The sequence below is a fragment of the Parasteatoda tepidariorum genome, chromosome 9 (genome assembly GCF_982258835.1).
Source record: "Parasteatoda tepidariorum strain Cologne lab strain chromosome 9, Ptep-v5.0, whole genome shotgun sequence".
NCBI lineage: Eukaryota > Metazoa > Arthropoda > Arachnida > Araneae > Theridiidae > Parasteatoda > Parasteatoda tepidariorum.
In genome coordinates this window covers 80692020-80713365 of record NC_141763.1, presented here as the reverse complement: position 1 = coordinate 80713365, position 21346 = coordinate 80692020, and the positions used below count along the sequence as shown (strand labels likewise).

The 21346-nt window shown below is 29.5% G+C and overlaps 1 protein-coding gene across 1 annotated transcript in view; it reads left to right on the top strand.

Moving 5' to 3' along the window:
• The window catches only part of LOC107440502 (monocyte to macrophage differentiation factor 2), a 146434-nt gene that overhangs the window by 4264 nt on the left and 120824 nt on the right, over positions 1–21346 (top strand). The window lies entirely within an intron of this gene.

The window sequence follows — 21346 nt, the reverse complement described above, 5'->3', positions numbered from 1 at the left end:
TTGGAAAAATAAGCTTCTTTTAAGACGACAACAATAGGAATTCTTTTTATTCAAACAATAGTCAACAAAAAGTATATCATTTTCTTATATGTCTGGAAGAATAATAATCTTAGTGGTTTTTTTTCTACGAGAAAACAACTAATAACTCTTTGTGGCTAGACATCTAATTAATTTAGTCTGAGGCTAAAAAAATATAGAGATACTTTCACCATATTATGAAATTGCCACAAAATTTACGTATCCAATTATATCATAAAATAAAATATATACATTTTTTATAAATTTTTACATTGTGTATACCAAACAATTCTGAAAGTAATTATTTTTTTAAGCATTGCTCTATCCTTGCCTAATTTACTTATAATTAGAAAAAGAGCTAATAAAATGAATTTCATGTAAACTAATTTAGCGATTTCGTTAATTATTAATTCGTTACCATTAAATAAAAACTAACCCTTTCAAAATCAGTTTTTTTCTGCGATAAAAAAATAACTGACTTTATTGGATAAAACAAGGTAAAAATAATAATATTCTGCCAAATATTAATAAGGCATAACTATTTTGGAAGGACTGGGATATGTATGTCCCACCGGACATTTTATACTGGACGCATATGTTCCAGTAGTGTTTTCGTCTTTGGGACATTTATGTCTCGGTGTGGCCAAAAGGGTTAAATTAACATTCAGACTTTAATTATTGAAGTGCAGGGTGACACAAGACTTTTTAACAATTCAATAAAACGAAGAATGATGAAAGTAAAACATTTTATTCATAGTAATTGAAGCCTTAAAATTTGCCATAATGTAAGAAAAATTAATGGACTTTATTGTTTTTTTCAAAATCACGTCCCTCAGATGCCGCCCTCCGATATGAAATCAATCTTGATATCTGCTGATAACTCGCTACCATAGTCACCGCAACTAGTCCAAGCGAATGGCCATGGGAGTTCTTACTTTAGACAAAATATAAAATAGCAAAGTGTTTTCTTGCTCAAGGTTACTATCCCGCAGTGTTGCCATCTGTTCATAGCTGCCATTATGCGTTTCAAAAATTAACGTTTTTTTTTATGTCGCACTGCACTTATTGAAATTTTTAAAAAAAATTTGTTTTACTTGAAATATATTTCTTATGATTTTATTATTATTTTATTTAGGTTATTATTTATTTTTAGTTTGACATACAAGCTTTGAATGTAATATTTATACAATATTAAGAATTTGTTTACATAATAATCAAAAAATGAAAAAGTGAAGCGAACGATAATTGTAGTATTTAGAAGATATTTATAGGCATTTTAATCGTTCAATTCCTACAGGTTTGTCAGTTGTACTTCAAATAACATGCTGTGTATGTAAGTGTTAATGGGTTAAATGCAATTTTTTTGTGTATAATAATTGGTTATTGTATGAAGTAAACAGAACAATTGATTAATATGATTAGTTTTTGAAGTTTCTTTTTCTAGCATTATCTTTGAATTACTCATAAAAACCACTCGAACTTTTAAAAGTATTTAATATTCTGAGTAGTAATTGTGAAAACTATCTGTTTGGTTGAGATAATTATTTCTTTTTTCATTAATTTCATCGAGACAACCATTGAAGAAAAATAAAATTCCAATTACGTTATCCAACACTTTAATTTTCATATCACGTACTTTAATATCTGTGAATTTGTTTTTATATGAATTTGTTTTTATAAAGAGCATACACGATTTTTAGAAACTCTTATCAGTAACAAAACTGAAAATAAGCAACTGATAACAATTTTGAAAGCATGCGTATGACCCATAAAATTATTCAAAAACCTTCTTCATTCTTCCTCCTTCCCGGGTATAAGTGCTGTGTGGGGACCATTCTCATTTGTTAGTTATCAATTTTTTAACTGATAAGAGTTCCAAGAATGTGTTACATGTTCACTTTATAATTGATTGAGGATAATGCATTTTTATTCATCATATGGGTCATTCTCACGAAAACTGTCATTTTTCAGTTCATAAAATCCCAAAAAAGTAAAGTGAATAAAAAGCTCTGAAACTTTCTATATTAATAGAAATATGTAATGGCATTATAAAGAAAGTATATATCCTATAAATTATACTTAATATTTAAATTAATTAATTTTTTAAATAATTAATTTATAATTATTAATTTATAATAATTAATAATTAATTAATTAATTTAATAAATAAATTAATTAGTTTAATAAATCAATTTATTAATTTATTTTTCAAAGTAATTAATAAGTAAATTAATTATTTTCACTATTTAAAAAGTGAGGGACTGACACTAATAGTGAGGGAATGATATTTTATTTTAATACATGTTTTTATCCAAGTTACATCTACCTAAAGTTTGAAAATGATAACATACTAAGTATATCTAATATTTATTATAATTTAGTCTTATATATTTCATAGTTTTTACAGGTTTGGGAAATAAAATTGGCTGGCACGATTGAACAAAAAAAAATTTAATAATATACTCATCTTGAATCATTCCCTCACTTCAGCGTCATTCCCTCACTTTATACACTAGTGAGGGAATGACGAATTCAATAAAATTTAAAAATAACAGTTAGGCTTTATTAATTTCTGAAGTCAATCACATACAATTATATTCATACAAGAAAGCAACATATAATTATCCACTTTCTCGATGAAGTTGTATTTTATTTTACTCTAAAAAACGACATGAGGGAATGACAAATGTAAAAAATTTTACCTGGTTTGATTCATTCAAATTTATTCCACAGCAAAGCTTCTTTAAGTTGAAGATGGAAACATACTGCAATTTTGTTCTATGATGCCAGTTGTTAACTTCTGAAGTTTTTATTAAAATATTTTTATTCTAAGATGATTGCAGGTGATAAGAACATTGTTGTGAGGGAATGACGCGAAACACTGGGGACAAAGTTTAAAATAGTGCTGTGTTAATATTTTTATCAGAAATTAAATTTAAAATTTATTTTCTGAATTCTATATTTCAATATTCTCAAATAAAAAACACAAATTTGTAAAAAAAGATTTTTTATTTCAGAAACAATTTTTTTCTTTTTTTAAATCAGCAGTGGGGACAAGTGAGGGAATGACATATTGGTATATTTTTATTACCTAAAATTAATAAAAAATAAAAATTGATAATTTTATTTTTATTCTTTTGCTAGCTTGCATTCTGAAGGACACTTTCCCTGAAAATTTTTTTTTTCGTAAGTTGTAAAACAAACATAAAATATACTGGGGACATGAAAATGACTGTTTTTGTGAGAATGACCCATATGAAAGCGAAACGAAAAAACTTTACTTTATCAATATCATTGCTTTGAATTGTAACAATATGATACAGGAAAAGAAACTGCTTTGATTGGTGCCGAAGCTATTCATTGAAATTCGAACTTCATTCTGCATTTGTAAGTCATGACTCCCATTTTCTCACTCTCTATGACTGCCTCGCTCTTTCACTGCGTGTTTTTACTAAAATACTGCACTTGAAGCTGTAATGCTTAATTAGTTGTGAACACCCGGGTTACCAGCATGAATGTTTGCTGTTCGCAAAACTCTTAAAATAGTTTCAGCTGTAGGAATTCATTTATTTTCAATTATAAATGCTATGTTTATCATTGAAAGAGAAAAAATGAAACAAAGTGAAGCGCGGATGATCCACCCACGGGTAATCAGGACTTTGGTGCGCATATATTTTTGAATCCTCATCAAAAATGGTGTAAACGACACTAAGAGCTATTTCATTAAAGTGAATACACAAACGATATTGAAATCAAACAAATCATTACGGAGGAAGGGGAGGATGAAAACATCAATAACTTGTTGATTACTGAAAGAAATAGGTCAAGTTTAAAAGCCAACTATCTCCAAGTTTCATCAGGCAATCAAACTGCTTCCATGTTTTTCATTTCAATGTTCTTACTAGTTTTTAGTCTAGTCTCACTTGTTTTATTTCCTTATTTCTAGAGCGTTTTTATTTCTCCCTCTCAAGATTTTTTATTTGGTATATCTCAAAAAATATAATATTAAACTAAACTAAACTCAGTGGCGCGATGTCCCGCAGTGGACTGATCGTTAAGACGCGGCTCTCAGCAGATCACCGAAGTCAAGCATCACTGGCTGCGGTCAGTGTGCGGGTGGGTGACCCACTTGGATCAGTCTGCGTAGGGACCGAGGGTGTGCGGTACTGGTCCTCGTTAAACTGTGCTACCGTAAAGTGCTCGACTTCGCTTGCAGGTCGCTGAGCTACCGAAGCGGGGGTGCCCTCCCCTCTGCAGAGGAACAAAATTGTGATGGCATGTCTTCGGATCATCCTCAGGGATGCTTCCCAGACCGTCGCCAATAGCCCATTGTGCAGCTCTAGTGCGATGTAAATGAACTACAACAACAACAATCAGTGGCGCGACAGCCCATAAAGATCCCCTACTGTGCCCATTTAAGTTTTCTTGACCTTGGGCTCTGGGGTGCAGGGACAGATGTTCCGGTTATGTAGTCAGCCGAATGCAAAACTCCCAGTGTTTAGTTCTCAAGCAAGCTTGGTACTCATTTATCAACCCACTGAAGGGATGAAAGGCTGAGTCAACCTTGCCCAGCCCGAGGATCGAACCCAGGACCTGTGGCATGGGAGTGCGTAGCGCTACCACTTAGCCACCGGGCGTCCTAATATTAAGATAATCTATCATTATTCTAAATATTAATCTAATGGGTATACCATTTTAAAGTGATTTTTAACAAAGGCACTAAACATATATATTCAAAGAATCTTAATTTACGGTCATTAAACTCAATTTCATTAATGAAAATTATATATATATATATGCTCACTTTATTGCCCCCATCATCCGAAATTTTGTAGTCTTATCCTTGTTAACCACCTTGGCCAACAATGGTCGATTGCGGAAATGCTTTTTTTTTATTATTCATTAATTCTAAATTTAGGACCAAGCTATTGGATATAAAGTCAAAATTATTCTTTATCTTAAAATAATTTTATTTATTTTTTTTTATGTAAAAAGGAAATAAAAGCCTAAATGATAGTTCATAACTATGGCACAGCTAGATGAAGAAAAGAGCTACATTTTTCACCATTGAAAAACATAGTTACAATAAATTTATTTTTGTCAATGTATCGTTAAATTCCAATGCATCTCTTTTGTCTTATCCGATTTAAAATTGCCAATGCTTCACTTTTTTGAAATCTATCGCATAAGTTCAAACTCTATCTATATCTTCTTATCACCACTTTAGAAAAGAAAGAAAAAAAATCCTTCCAAAGAAAGGAAAGAAAACTTAAAAGTCAATTTTTTGTTCTCATTCTACAAGCTTTTGAGAATCGCCGACGTAGAAACAAAGATTTCGGAAGGTCCTCATCCGGGACTTTGTTTCAATCCTTCACCATATGTAATCCTTCTTAAGACCCCCTCCAAAAATCACTTCCGTGAAAAAGGTGCCGACGCAGTTTTTAAATTATTCTTTTTTTTTTTTTTTTTTGCTTCCAAAAAGAAAAATGATTGTTTTTAGAACATAGTTTTGTGATGATGTCAGCTAAGGACGTGATAAAACAACAATATGATCTTTTATTTTTTTCTTGAATGCGAACAGAATATTGAAATATTTAGGGCTGTTTATATTTTTCTTTCCTCCCACATAATTCATTTCTACTGCGTGTGTTTGTTTTCCAGTGGGAAGTATACTTCTCAGCGAATTCATTAATTTTTGTCCATGCGAAGTATCCGTGGGAAGTATACTTCCCAGCACATTCAGTAACTTTTATCGCTAGGAAGTATACTTCCCAGTAAATTCATTAATTTTTATCAATGGGAAGTACCCGTGAGAAGTATACTTCCCAGCAAATTCATTAATTTTCATCCATGGGAAGTATACTTTCCAGCGAATTCATTAATTTTTATCCTTCAGTAATTTTTTCAGCAAATTTAGTAATTTTTATCCATGGGAATTATGCTTCCCAGCAAATTCATTAATTTTTATTAGTCAATGGGAAGCTATTCTCCCACCAATGATTTGCACATCCAACAGCTGATAACTCCAGAAAAAAAGTTCATGGAGTTTTTTTGGAGATACAGATACATATTTACAAATTATCAATATGTTACTATTATGTTACTTTATGACCAATTGATTACAGAAGTTAAAATTTTGAACATCCTACCTATCATCCCACAAAAAAATAATCTTAAGAATCCAATTAGTTTTAGATACTAAGTTAAATGAATTTTTTTTAAAAAAATTAATCTCCTTCCCAAAAATATTTTTGCAAAAATCACTAGAAAGGGATCGAAGAAAAAGGGTTTACAAATAGATGTGGGAATTTATTTAAACAATCCTTTATATTATGGAAAAAGATACAAAAGGTAATAAAAGTTAATAAAACTCCCCGGAATATTGACTGTTACCATAAAATATGTCTAATGAACATTCGTTTCGTATCGTGTTGAGAGGTAGATTTATTTGAAAAATTCAGAAAAATCACATTCCTTTAAAATATTTTAATCACTAAATAATACATCTAACTATATGTGCATTGAAAATTTTCTTGAAAAATCTTGATAGTGTCGCAGAAATCAATGAAAATCATTGAAACGTTATGACGATATTATATTCTAATATGCATATAGTATCATTATTGAAAGGTGACCTCCTTTCTAAATATTATTCGTCAATTGCAGCATGTTTTTAATTATTAAAGGGGTCTATAGCTAATTTTTTTAAACAAAATTTTCGATTTATTTTATTTACATTACTATCTGTTTTATTCTGATCAAATTGGCATCAAGAGTAAGATGATATTAAAAAACTTCTAAAATAATAGTAAATATACTAAAGCAAAAAAAAAAAATAATAATAATAATACACCCATTTTCTAAGCTACAATCGCCTGCAGACTCAAGTATTTTCTTTAAATTTACTTATACTAAGATTTGTTCTAAGACCAGTTTTTCTCATTTCAATTTCTTTTCATATGGCGTACAAGATAACTCAAATTCTAATAAACCTATTAATTATCAACACAATTTACCATAAAGGTTTGGCTAGAACATTTCTTTTTGGTGCTAAAGAATGATATTTTCTGTCGAGGCTATAGAACATGCATCTCTAACCAATTACCGAATGCGATGACACTTAATACTCCTCTTTCCTCTCCTGACATGAATCCAGGAAAGAAATCTTGACCAACTGTAGCTTGGCAGCTCGCCAACCAGACAATGGAATGTCCAAGATTGCTGTAATCAAGCTCCCTATCTTGAACACCAAGGGATCTTATTGTGTCCCTTTTGGCGGTGGTCAGTTGTGCATCATAGAGAAAGTGGATCTTATCTACTTTCTTCTAGATAATAGATAAATTCATCTTTGCCAACTTTTCTTATCACTCAGTTTTTGGCGACAGCAGCCGCTGACGGAGATCTTTTGATGGTACCTATTGGGACAGGATTTATTTTTCTACTATTTTTTTTTCTTTTCCATTATGAATGCCATACTTGAGGTGAACCTAAGAAAAGGTGGATTACAATAGATTTCAGTGACTCAAAAGATTATTGGGGCAAAAGAAACATTAAAACAATCCGAAATAAAAATTTAACTATTGCTCCCGATCTAAATTTATTGCTGTTAATTTTGTATTATTTCTTTATTATATTTTATCATATAATTCAGATATTTTATTGTGTTATTAATGTTTCATATCATAATATTTCATTAAAAAATAAGAACTTTTTTTTTGCTAAGTGCAAGTAAATTCAAATTTTTTAAATTATATTTACTATTTTTCTTATTTTATTTAACTTTTCGAGATGGTCCATTTTGTTCAATGTTTTTATTTTTTATTTTATGACGGTCGTTGAACTGCCGACCCAATTTTGGGTTTACGACTACTAATCTTCAACTCCATAGCCTTGTAATTTTGAACCAAACCAGAGGACAAGGAAACTCCTGGATCAGTAATGCCAGAGGTATGATTTGTTATTGGGACATGGAGGACTTTGTGACTCGACAGATTTAACAAGCATCAGTCACCATTTACTACACGGGGAGTCTTCAACAAGCGGGGATCGAACCCACGACCTCTTGGACATGAGCCCAGTGCTTTATCAACCAGGCTATCCCGGCCTTTGTTCAATGTTTACAAAAATAAATAAATAAATAAATTTTTTGAAGAAAAAAAAGTTAGTAAAGGCTTATAATTTAGCTACTTTTTGCTTGAAAACCGAAAAGTACCAAAAAATTATAATAAATAATATAATTAACAATTATAATTGGTGATGGCTTAAAATCTATCAAGTTTTAGATGGATGGGTACCAACTAATCCTGGAAATTTAAGAGGCTGGTGTGCAATTCTTTCTGCAGTCACACGTCACAAAATTGTGGAGCCATAACATGGTTCTACAAAGTTCTTTCGATGGGAAAATAGAACAGCCACAGTTCAAGTACCTTACACTTGAAGAAAAAATCTAAACTGTGTAAGCTAAACTGTATTTTAAACTGTATATGCCATTTTGCTGTCAAGAATTATATAGAATTTATAACAGACAAATATCTGAAATACTTTTAAAATTATTGAACTTTTTCTTAAAATCGCCAATTTAGTGACATTTTTCTACCTAAATGAAAATTAACAATATCAATGCTTTATTCCCCTTTTTTACAAATTTTTGTGAGCCCATATAATGCTGTAAGTTTTAATAGTAAGTTTTTAGATATTAAAAAAGTAGACCACAAATACTTTTCATTTTCTCAAAACTGCCATATATTGACGTTTTGCGCCATTTTCGAAATAAACAATGAGGCGCTGGCTAAAGATAGGCTAAACCAATACCTCCTAAAAGAGAAAATAAACTTGATCCTGCAGTAGTCAGAACGTAATGACACCTTCCTTATCCCCCACTGCACAGCTTAGTTACTCGGGAAACCTTTACTTTTAATTATTATTAATTGTATTAATATCAATCTGATTGATATTAACAGAGAGGAAATTAATAATAATTAATAGCTAGTCTAGAAAAATCATACTTAGAAAATTTGAAGATTCAGTCTCGCGGTGTAGCAGGCTGGAATACTCATAAAGAATAAGTAGAAATACTCAGTTAATTTTATTTTTGCGGTATAAACTGAATAAGTCCAACATTAAAAAAATCTTCCCTAAAAAAATAGAACATTCCGCCCCTTTGTTCACTCTACTTATCTACCCCCACAGTTGATTCTCATTCATCGTTTATTTTTTTAAAAGTCGATAAAAAGAGATAACTATATATATATTTTTAAAGAAACAAAATTATTACAATTTTATGTGAGTTATGTGCTAATCGTGACAAAATAAAAGAATTTGAAAAATAATCGATTGTGCATGAAAGAAACGAAATTTGGAAATGAGACAAATTTTCGCATTGGAAACAGTTTTTGTCTCTGATTAGACTTTATATTTTATATCTGGCAACATGTAATCTCCCTCTTGTATTTTTTTTTATTTATTCATTTCTTTTTTTGAAAAAATAACTGCGCGAGAACTAATAAAATGAAAATTACAAGCGATAACTTTTTTTTTACAACAGGAATAAAAAATCATTAAAACCTAAAGAATTGCACAAAAATTGAAATAAATTTCAAGCAAAACTGAAATTTCAAAAAAAAAAAAACTAGTTAAGTTTTATAATTCAAAGTGTTCCTTATCAGCACGTTAAATTTAGACTTTGTAGTAGCATTTTAACGAACTATTGATCGGCTTACATGCTTTTTTTCTTTTTCTTTTTTTTCTTCTTCTTTTTTTTTTTTTTTTCATTTTTACGACAAGTTTAACAATTAATAATTCTCGAACAAATAGTCGAATATTTTTAGTTGTTGTTTTTTTCGAAAGTCTTACGCATTTTTCTACTCTCTTTAAGAATATCAATTTTCTAAGTCTTAAGTTTTTGCGGGGTAAAAGAAAATGTAAGTTCAAGCAAGAAAAGTAAGAAAAATATCGCAAAAAAACTCTTTAAAGTGCGATAACTTTTGTACAAATTCGAATTTCTAAGTCAAGTTCAGCAACAAAAATCGTTCTTTCATCATATCAAATTTTAATTCTGGAATTTTATTCCTACGGCCTGTAGAGCAGTCGGCGTGATATTCTTTTTTAACAGGTTTAATAGTTAATAATTCCTGGAAGTACCTGAATTGTTATAATGTGAGACTTAATTAATTTAACGAGATATAAACATTATTTAAAGATAAAACCATGTATTGAGTTCAAATATCGAAAAAAGAAGAAACGTTATTGATTAACAATGCTTCTTCTTAGACCCATGAAAAATAAAAATTGCACCCAAATCGGTTAACAATTTGTTACATTTATTCCCCTTTTTTTGCGGTGAAATTCACATATTTGCAATTTTTACTACGATTTACAAGTTTGCGATTTTTCCATGATAAAAAGAGATCAACGTAAGAAGTTTCTCTATTTCCTGTATTTTCAACAACAGGAAAAAAATTTAAAAAAAATACTGAACTAAATAAATCTCAGTTAAGAAAAGTAATATCTCATATTTAAAACACTACGTTAAATATTAAATTAGAAATGTACTTTCTTCCGTCTCCAACCATTAAAGCAGTCAAAATGAAAAATAATTTAAATTAAGAATTATAACTCTACTTTTTCTTTTGTCCTTAAAATTCATTTGAGATAGTCACCATCATTACGCATATATAAACAGAAAAAGCGTTTAATTTTCTCATTCTTAATAGACCAAAACTGTGCTCCCGATGATTTTAAACTTCTACGAAATTAATATATATTTTTTTGTTTAAAAAGGGACTAAGATTGAATCGAATATTGGGCTAGAAAGTACATAAAATCTTATTATGTTAAACTTAATTAATTCAGCAACAAGATTTAAACATTATTGAAAGCTAAAACCGTGCACTGAATTTGAATATTAAAAAAAAAAAGAAAAAAATAATTTTAAGAACAATACTTCACCTTAGATCCAAGTAAAAAATAGGTCCAAAACCAGTTTAAAATTTGCTGAATTTTTTTCTAGTGTGAAATTCTCATATTTGCGATTTTTTCTAATCTTTACAAAATTTGAGATTTTTGCATGGTATAATTGTTTTTTTATTTGCATTTCCTGTATTTTTAATGATACTGGAAAAAAAAACCACCAATTTAAAAAAAATGCTGAACTTCTCACTAAATCTCAGTTAAGAAAAGTAATATATCTCACATATAAAACATTTTGTTACATATAAAATAAGACATGTTATTTTTTCCGACTTCCGCAATTGAAGCAGTCAGAATGAAAAATCATTTTAAACGTCCAAAGCTATTTTTAAATTAAAAAATGCAACCCTTACCCTTAAATTACATTTGAGAAAGTCACCAGTACTCTAAGCACATTTAAACAGTAAAAGTGTCCACTTATTTTAATTTTCTCATTCTCAAGAGGAACCAATACTGTGCGCGTGCCATGTTTTTAAAGCTTTTACGAAATGATTATATTTTCTTTCCAGTAAAATTTTTTTTTATTTAAAAAGGGGCTAAGATTGAATCGGATAATGGGCCAGAAAACACCTGGAACCGATTAAGCGGAAAAGAAATAAAAAAAAGGATAGTCAAATTCTTTCTTTTAATCGGAGTAATTACTTTCTCCGGGTGGATTCGGGAAAATTTTTCTTTCACTTAAGTAAATTACTTTGTAATGATTAGGAAAGCTTACTTAAAAGGCGATTTTTCTCAACAAATAAAAAAAGGAATTGTTTGTGCTCCTCTGATAATCTCGTAGTTTCATGCAAGTTTAATGATAATCTGATTACAGTAAAGGGATCTCTAATGAAACCCTTAAACACTGAAACTATTTTTTATGAATTTGAACATTTTCAAAACACGCCATTTTTTTTTCATCCATCAAAAAGATTAATGAAATTTTAAATTTCTAAATACACTAATAGTGTGACAAATGAATCTTGTTTGTGTATTATTATTTTAATAAGAATTTGCATTTGTTATCATAATTTGTAAAGTTAGTAAAGATACTTTGTAAGTTTTATCTTCTCTGATTATCTCGTAGTTTCATGCAGGTTCAACGGTAATCTGATAACAGTAAAGCGATCTCTACTGAAACTATTTTTCATGAATTTGAACATTTTCGAAACACGCCATTTTTTTTCATCCATCAAAAAGATTAATGAAATTTTAAATTTCTAAATACACTAATAGTGTGACAAATGAATCTTGTTTGTGTAATATTATTTTAATAAGAATTTGCATTTGTTATCATAATTTGTAAAGTTAGTAAAGATACTTTGTAAGTTTTATCCTCTATGATTATCTCGTAGTTTCATGTAGGTTAAATGATAATCTGATTACAGTAAAGGGATCTTTAAAGAAGCCTTTAAATACTGAAACTATTTTTCATAAGTTTAAACATTTTAAAAATACGCCACTTTTTTATTATCGAAAAAAAAAAGAATTTTTTTAACACAATAACAATTTGTTAGTTTTTCAAACAATTTTTCTAAGAAATTTGCACCCAGTTTAGGTGTTTTTAATTTAAACGCTAACAAGACAAAGAATCATTTAAGATTTTATTACAAGTCGGACCTGGTTTCTTCGAACTTATGAATGTAGTTTAGCTGGACCATCTGAACAGTGCAGATACTTTTGTCGAAGTTATATTTACAAGCAATGAAATAATAATAAAATTAATGTAGGATAATACGCCACCTTTAGGTTTTTTCTGAAAGAAAGAAGAACAATTTTAAAATGCAATATATGTTCTAAATTTTACCGAAATTCTTTTTATTAAATGTCTTTCGCTCTATTTAGAGGAAGCGTGCTAAAATTTCAAATATATATATATATATAGAAGTGTTAGTTTTTAAAAAATTACGTCAACCGTGAGATTGTTTTCTAAGGATTCTTAAAAGCATATTGTGGGGCGAGTAGAATTCGACCATGTTAACCTTCACCTATGAAAAGGTTCCCAGTCGTAGAATCGAGTTAAATTGTCTTATATACTAGTGAATTGGAGTTGTATTTTTGCAGTTGATACGCTACAGAACTCCCCTACCAGAATTATATCTGTAATAGAATTCGATGTATGGATACCACTAGTTGAGTCATTGCTGCTTTTGTGAGAAGCCGGGAGAGCTGCATTAAGATCACCGTACTTTTGAGTGCTGATCGTGAGAGCTGTATTAAGTTCACGGTCGTGGTTGCCATTAGCAGTCGATTGTATGTAGGCCGACGTTGAGTTTGATCTAGACTAAAAAGCAACAGTGAGAGGAGTTGGTTAACGTCGTAGGCACAAGTAGCAAGTCAACTGTTCAATGTGGACCATCCATCGAAGTAGGCGTTTCCAGATCAAAGTGGGGGTTATTGCCAAGGTAGGCGTGTTCACATCACATGCGGGTTACCAATATGGGGCGAGTAGAATTCGACCATGTCAACCTTCATCTATGAAAAGGTACCCCGTCATAGAATCGAGTTAACTTGTCTTATATACTAGTGAATTAGAGTTGTATTTTTGTAGTGGTAGATACGCTAATCACAGTTATCAACTGTTAAAGTTTCGAAATTTTCCGATGAATATTTTCTAAAATATTATTCAATTGTTATTTTGTAATCTTAAAAGCTAAATGAAATATTTATTTCATCATAATAATAAAAAATTAAAACAAATGCCATCGTTTCGAACATAAAAATCTATTAAATAACTCCTTAAACGAAGTTGGTACTTTTACTTGCCACAAATGGTAGGACCACACGAATTTTGTTGAAAATTTTTATTGCAAATCATCAATCATTAATACTCAAGAAGAACAATTAATATCTATTTTTAGAACAAATTGTGTTATTTGTAGAGAATCTAAACTACCAAAATAAAATATTTCAAAAGCATTCCTAAATAGTTACCAATGTTATGCTCGCTTAAAATCGGTAGTCTTCCGCATCGTAGAAGAATGGGAAAAGTATTGAGAAATGATTCTTCGAGATAATTCAAGTCATAAAAATTCGCAGAGAGAAATTGTGATATTTTTTAAAGTAGCATGGAAATAATATTTTTGATATCTAAATCACCCAAAAGTATTTACCAATAAATGCGTATTTAGTGATACCTAAACGAGAGATTTAAAAATTTTGTGGTTGCAATACATAAGATTTATATATAAAGATACAAGATACAAGAAATAAGATTCACTTATGGAAATCCTGAAGATAAACGATATAAGATCTGATTAAAATTCTGAGGATACATCGAGCTGCTTCTTTATTTTTCTTCCTACTTTCAAGACAGAATCATGAAAACATTATCAAATAAAGCAAGAGGATAATTTTAAATGTGCCAATGAAAGGTAGTTTCTTCAAATCTTGTACGAAAATAGAATCCGTATCTGGAATTCCAAATTAAATCCAAATACAAAACATCAAATGTGATTCTATCTACAAATAGAGCAATCAATACCTTTTTTTCAGGACTAGACTTGTTATTTGTCGGCAATTTAAACTTTCAAAGTGGATATTCTTTCGGAAGTATTCCTAAATCAGCTCTAAAATGGTGCTTATTTAAAATCAGCCCACCTCCACATAAGAGAAAAATAAAACATAAATATTCATTTGGATGCTCTATACATAAAAAAGTTTTTCCTCAGGCGATTTAAATCGAAAAAGCGTAAAACTTCAAATTGTGAAAGTTTTTGAAGTAGTATTGGAAATAAAAGGAAAATAATTTTAGCCAAAAAAAAAAAAAAAAAAAAAAAAAAAAAAAAAAAAAAAAAAACCTTTAATTTGTTTAACGATAAAAATACAATTTCCTAAATCTTAATACTAATTCATGGGATCATTTTTATGGCAACTTCCTTTTACGTTGTCTATTTAATTTATATACCATCTACCAGAACAGACACTGAAATATGTATAACTTGGGTAAAATTAAGTTTACTAGGATTAAGTTACTGCAATATACAATGCAATAACTTTAATCTTTCTGTATAACCTGAGAAAATTGCATATACTTTTATTCATATATATATATATATATATATATATATATATATATATATATATATATATATATATATATATATATATATGTGTGTGTGTGTGTGTGTATGTGTGTGTATGTGTGTGTGTGTAATAATATGCCTTTAAAGGCTAGATAATTTAAGAGGCCTAAGCTTATTCAGATAAAAAGGCATTTTATTAAGTTATATAATTATATTAAGAATTGAAACATTGTTCACTGGAGTTTTGCATCTATTACATTGGTGGTTTCCCTGGCAGGAATGTTGGGATTTGGCCCAGATTTATCTAGCCATGAAAATATAAGAAAAAGTCACGAATTTTTGGCTGTCCCGCTATTTAAAGGGAAGCTCTGAAAGGAAGGTGGTCGCAAGGATATTCTTATCTTAATGAAACGTCATTCAAATGATAAAATTTAGAAATTTTGATTCGCTAAAAGGATAGCGCCACTCTGCCGCAGGGAAGTTTTTGGGACTATCTTATTGCGCACTTTATCTACGAATTATTGTCCATTAACTTCAGAAAATAGTCTTTTATCTGGCCTTATCTGGTTTATCTTGACTTTTTATGGCTTTTTGTGAGAGAGCGATTTCTATATCTTAAACTTTATAAGAAACGTCTGTCCTAAGCTGATCAGTTAATATAGAAAGACTCCCATGAGGAATTCTATATTACACACACGCATATATATATATATATATATATATATATATATATATATATATATATATATATATATATATATATATATATATATATATATATATATATATATATATATATATATATATATATATGTAACATAAAAAGCTTCAATTAATCTTTTTATGTTAGTTTCTTCGTTATAAAACAACTCCTAATTTATTACTACTTAAATCTTCGAATCGAAGCACTTTATGATACTTTTAAAGAAACCACATCCTGTTTCTAAATCTATTTTTAGCCAACTATACATAAATTTAAATAAAGATATTTTTCCTTTTAAGCCTTGTGAGAATCGCGTGATCTATTTAATTAACCAATAGTAATTTCTGAGATTTCCCTCTTTTCCCTAAATAAAGGCATTTTCGGATTTTTTGCAAGATTTTCCCTACCAGAAAGACTGTTTGCTGATGGAGTAAACATCACTTCTTCGCTCCCACTCAACTAAGAATGATCAAATAAAAGTTTCTCTGATTTAATTTAAATCCTGTGTCTGTTTTCCTGCTCGGTCCGACTGCATCATTTTACAAGCCGAGCAGGATTTTAAGAACTGATGAAACGGGCGCAGGATAATATTAAATGCTTCTTCAAAACATAAAAATAAAAAATTAACTAAAAGAACACACTTCTACTATGATGGAAGATTTGAGCCTTTTAACGAACGGATCGAAGACTTCACAGAGAATGCTTAGCAGTTCATTGCCAATGCTGCGAAATTAATTGGATTTGGATGAACCTTGAAAGCATAATCTGCAAATTTATCAATTTCGGCGTTAGTCAGTGACTCATCTTAACGAAGAAGATGGTTTATTCCCCTTTTCTACTAACTCTTCTCGTGTTTACTCTTGGAATGGTGCGACTATGGAGAAAACATTAAGAAAGAAAAAAAAAATGTTTCGTTTACCCTTTTCGAGAATTCCATGCCTCTAAAGACCATCTGTTCCATATTTGTGAGTTCCTGCTTATTTCAAAGTGACAGCGATTCTACATTTCCAGAAGTTCATCTTAATGGCTACGATTCTGTTCGCGTGTGCAGTTTAGTGATAATACAGTGATTCGCGCAGTGATTCCCAGTGTTTAGTGATAATCCTCGATGGAAAATTCTTCAATGGTATTCATATAATGAAAATTTACTTCGATCCGTGCTATTGTTTTGATAATAATTTACAAATATTTTTTGATTATCAAAATATGTGGTGTTTGAACAGCGAAAATAATAATAGATTTTGGTTATATTCGGAAATTTTTGTTTCTCATTCTTGATATTTCATTATGATGATTATTAATTTTTGTGATTATGAATTTTTCATGATTATTAATTTTTATTCATTGTTCTTATTTTTGCCTTTTCAAAAACTTATTGTTATTGAAATTTACTTATTCTTTGAGGAATTTTATTTTATTAAATTGATTTAATATTATTGGCATAAAAATGTTATAGGATATTTAGTTTCGTTTTAATTATATTATGTGTTGTAATATATGATCAATTGAATATTTTTTTTTTAAATTTTGCTTTAGTGTTTATCGTAAGGTAACGATAAATAAGCAACTATGAGATTTAATTTACTTCTAAATGCTATATTTAATTGTTAAAATTTATTTTGGTTATTTGAATGCCCTTACGGAGTGGCAAAAATTACAAATTTAAAATGGATGAAAGTGCCAAAAGCAATACAGATAATTCTGAAAAAGAATTGAGTGATAATTTACAAAAATTAAGTATGGATCAAAGTGTACAGGATAAACCAGACATACTAGTCTTTGAGCCTGACATTGGTGTTCAATTCACATCCTGGCTCAAACATTTCGAAAAACAAACTTTAGATGCTAAATGTAATGACGAATGGAAAGTTAGAAATTTTCAAAAATTCATTAAGGGTTCAGCTTTGAAATTGTATATTAATAACTGTCTTAATTGTAATTCATATCAAGAAATAGTTGAAATTTTTAGAGAGCATTATTTTTCACCTCCATTTGGCTTTAACGATTTTCAAAATTTAAAATTTTCGGGCCAAGCTAAAGACCTAAATTCATATTTTACCGAAAAGGTAGAGTTGGGTCGAAAAATAAATTTAAGTAATGATCATATAATTGAGGGTCTATCTATAGGTTTGCCTCCCCAAATTTAAGCACTTTTGGTTTTAAAGGAACCTAAAACCCCGATTGAATGGCTCACTATTGTTTCGAAAATAATTCATGATGTACCTACGGTCTTACCCCAAACTGAAAAATTACCAGAGTCTAAATTTAATGGGTATAGACCACAATATCAAGGCTGGGTACCAAGGCGGCCATTCTTTAACAACTCAAGTAATCCAAATTATAATCCTCGACAAAATCAAAATTTTTCCCGGCCTAATCAAAGTTATAACCAACAATCCAAATTTAGACCTAGAATTCAAAATGAAAAGTTTCAAAGAAATAAACAACAAACTAGTCATTTCGCCCAGGCTTCCCAGGAGTTGCCTCCTAAGCCATGTAAATACTGTGATAAGCTTGGTATAACCAATGCTTATCATTGGGGCCAAAATTGTGTAAACAAACCTAATTCTTTTATGACTGAGAATCAAACTCAGCATAAACAGGAAAGTGACCAACCAAAAAATTGACAATTAATTGTATCCGGATACATACAAAATGAAAACTATGAAAGTGACAAACACCCGATTTTGACAAATAAAACTATCCTGTTAAATATTGATACAGGTAGTACTTTAAATATCATCCCAACTAAACTTTTTGAAAAACTTAATGTCCAAAAAGAAAGAAAGAACTTTGTTAATGTAAAACAAACAAAAGGTATTTTGCAACTTGACCAAACTTGTCCTTTAAATTTAAAAATTGGAAATATAGCTAGGTCAGTGGAATTTTATATTTTAAATACTGATCTACCTTATGCCATATTGGGTTTAAAGGAATGTAATGGGTTTAAATTTGTGATTGATTGTGATAAACAAGTTGTAATGCAAAATCAGAGAAAACTGATCACTTTTTCGGATTATAAAAGCAACTTGTCTTTACACATTTCTCCTGAAATCCAGGTTAATGATTGCAACAAAAATACCAACAAAGAAAATAAAGCTAAGAATAAAAATAAGGAAAGTAGAAATAAAAGAAAAAATGTTAAATCAAATAATAATAAACAAAAAGAAATAGTTAAGGAAAACAAAATTTTGGACGTGAAAATAAACAAAAATAAAAAGGTAAACAAAGAGAATTCTAAGAAAAATAAAGCAAAAAGTAGACTTAAACATAAAGATTTAAATAGCAAAACTGAAAATAATCTTGAATTTTCAAATGTTCTTGAGACTAAATGTGATAATGGTGCGCAACATTGTCAAAACCATGTTGACGGGATTATGCAAATTCAAGATGATGAAAAAAATTCCCAACTTCAGGAAATTTTAGAAGATTTTTCAGATATTTTCGCTAAAGATAAATATGATGTAGGGACAATAAGAATTGAACCTCAAAGGGTAAGATTAACATCAGACTTACCAGTATCCTTACGAGCATACAAAACTTCCCCAAAACAACAAGAGGAAATAGATAAACAAATTGAAGAATTGTTAAAGCATAATATAATTAAAGAAAGCTCTTCTCCCTATTCTGCTCCAGTAACTTTAGCTTATAAAAAAGATGAAAATAAAAAAAGTAGATTGTGTATAGACTTCAGAAAATTAAATCAAATTACTAAATCGGATGCAGAACCATTACCTCTTATAGAAACTCTTATAGATAAATTAGGGAACAGTGTTTATTTTAGTAGGCTTGATATGGTAAGTGGTTATTGGCAAATTCCAATCAACCCTGAGGACACTGAAAAACTTGCTTTTGTCACCAATAGTGGGTTATACGAATGGTTAAGATTGCCATTTGGGTGGAAGAACGCCCCTAGTATTTTTCAAAGAACAATACGTAGAATACTCACTAAACATAAAGTTTCATTTGCTGCTAATTATTTTGATGATATCATAATTTATTCTAATAATTTTGAAGAACATATAAATCATCTAAAGGAAATTTTTGAAATATGTAGATTTGAAAACTTAAAATTAAAAGCTTCTAAATGTTCTTTTTTGCAAACTAAAATTCAATTTTTGGGATACGAAATATCTAATGGTATAGTAACTCCTGATAACAACAACATTGAAGCAATTAAAAACTTGAAACCTCCAACTAATGTTAAATCTCTTCAACGATTTTTAGGTTCAATAAATGTGTATAATAAATTTATAAATAATTATGCTAAAATTAGAGCACCTTTAAATAATCTCTTAAAGAAAAATACACCCTGGTGTTGGACTCCCAAATGTCAAGAAGCATTCGAATTTTTAAAAAATGCTTTAGTTTGTAAACCAATTTTGAAAATATTTAATCCTAAATTACCATGTCATATTTTTGTTGATGCAAGTCAAAGTGGTGTTGGTGCAATTTTGAAACAGCCAGATGTTTCAGGTGCATTACATCCAATAGCATTCCATTCTCGTTCTCTTAGAGACTATGAGAAAAATTATGCAATCACAGAACTGGAATGTCTTGCTATTGTTGATGCATTAAACAAATTTTATCATTATTTATTTGGAAATAAATTTACCATACATACAGATCATGCGGCTTTAGTTTGGTTAAAAAATGTTAAAAATCTGAAAGGTAGATTGTTCCGATGGTCTTTACTATTAAGTATGTATGATTATGATATAAAATGCACAAAAGGCACCTTAAACTTTGAAGCTGACATGTTATCCCGTGATATTCCTGACAATATTGAAAACAATAGTAATGTTGATTTAAATAATGTAAGCCATTTTTCACATCTTTTGCAATTAGATGAAATTCGCGAAGCCCAACAAAATGATAATTTAACTGGAAATTTTATTAAAATAGATAATGTTTTGTGTATACGTAAAAAGGGTTTTACCAAAATTGTTGTTCCATTTTCTTTAAGGCATAAATTACTTGAAATTACTCATAAAAAATTTGGCCATCCCGGAATTCAAAAAACTATTAATTTACTTACTCCTGTTTATTATTGGGAAAATATTACTTTGGACATTACAAATTTTAACAAACATAGTCATACTTGTCAAATTAATAAAAAACCTAGACAGAAAAGATTTGGGTTACTTCAGGAAATGCCCCCAGTTGACAAACCTTTTGAAATAATTGCAATCGATAGTGTAGGTGGTTTTAATTATTACAATTCTACCAAAAAATATTTAACTTTAGTAATTGATCATCTCACTCGATATATGTGGTCTTTTGCATCTAAATCAATAACTACGGAAACTTATGTAAATTTTTTGCACCAAATTTTTCAAATTCAAACCCCTAAAAATATTTTGAGTGATAGAAATGCCGCGTTTACTTCTTCCCACTTTAAAAAATTTCTTAAACATAGCAAAATCAAACAATTGTTAACTACAGCCCATAGACCTGAAACTAATGGAAAAGTTGAACGTTTAGGACAAACCATTGTAACACGTTTAAAATGCAAAATTAATGATTCTTCTAAAAAAGTGCCTTGGCCTAAATTATTAAAAGAAGTAACTGAAGAATATAATTTAACTCCACATTCGGTAACTAAATTTTCCCCAGCTTATTTAATGTTTGGCACTCTCCCATTTAATCATCC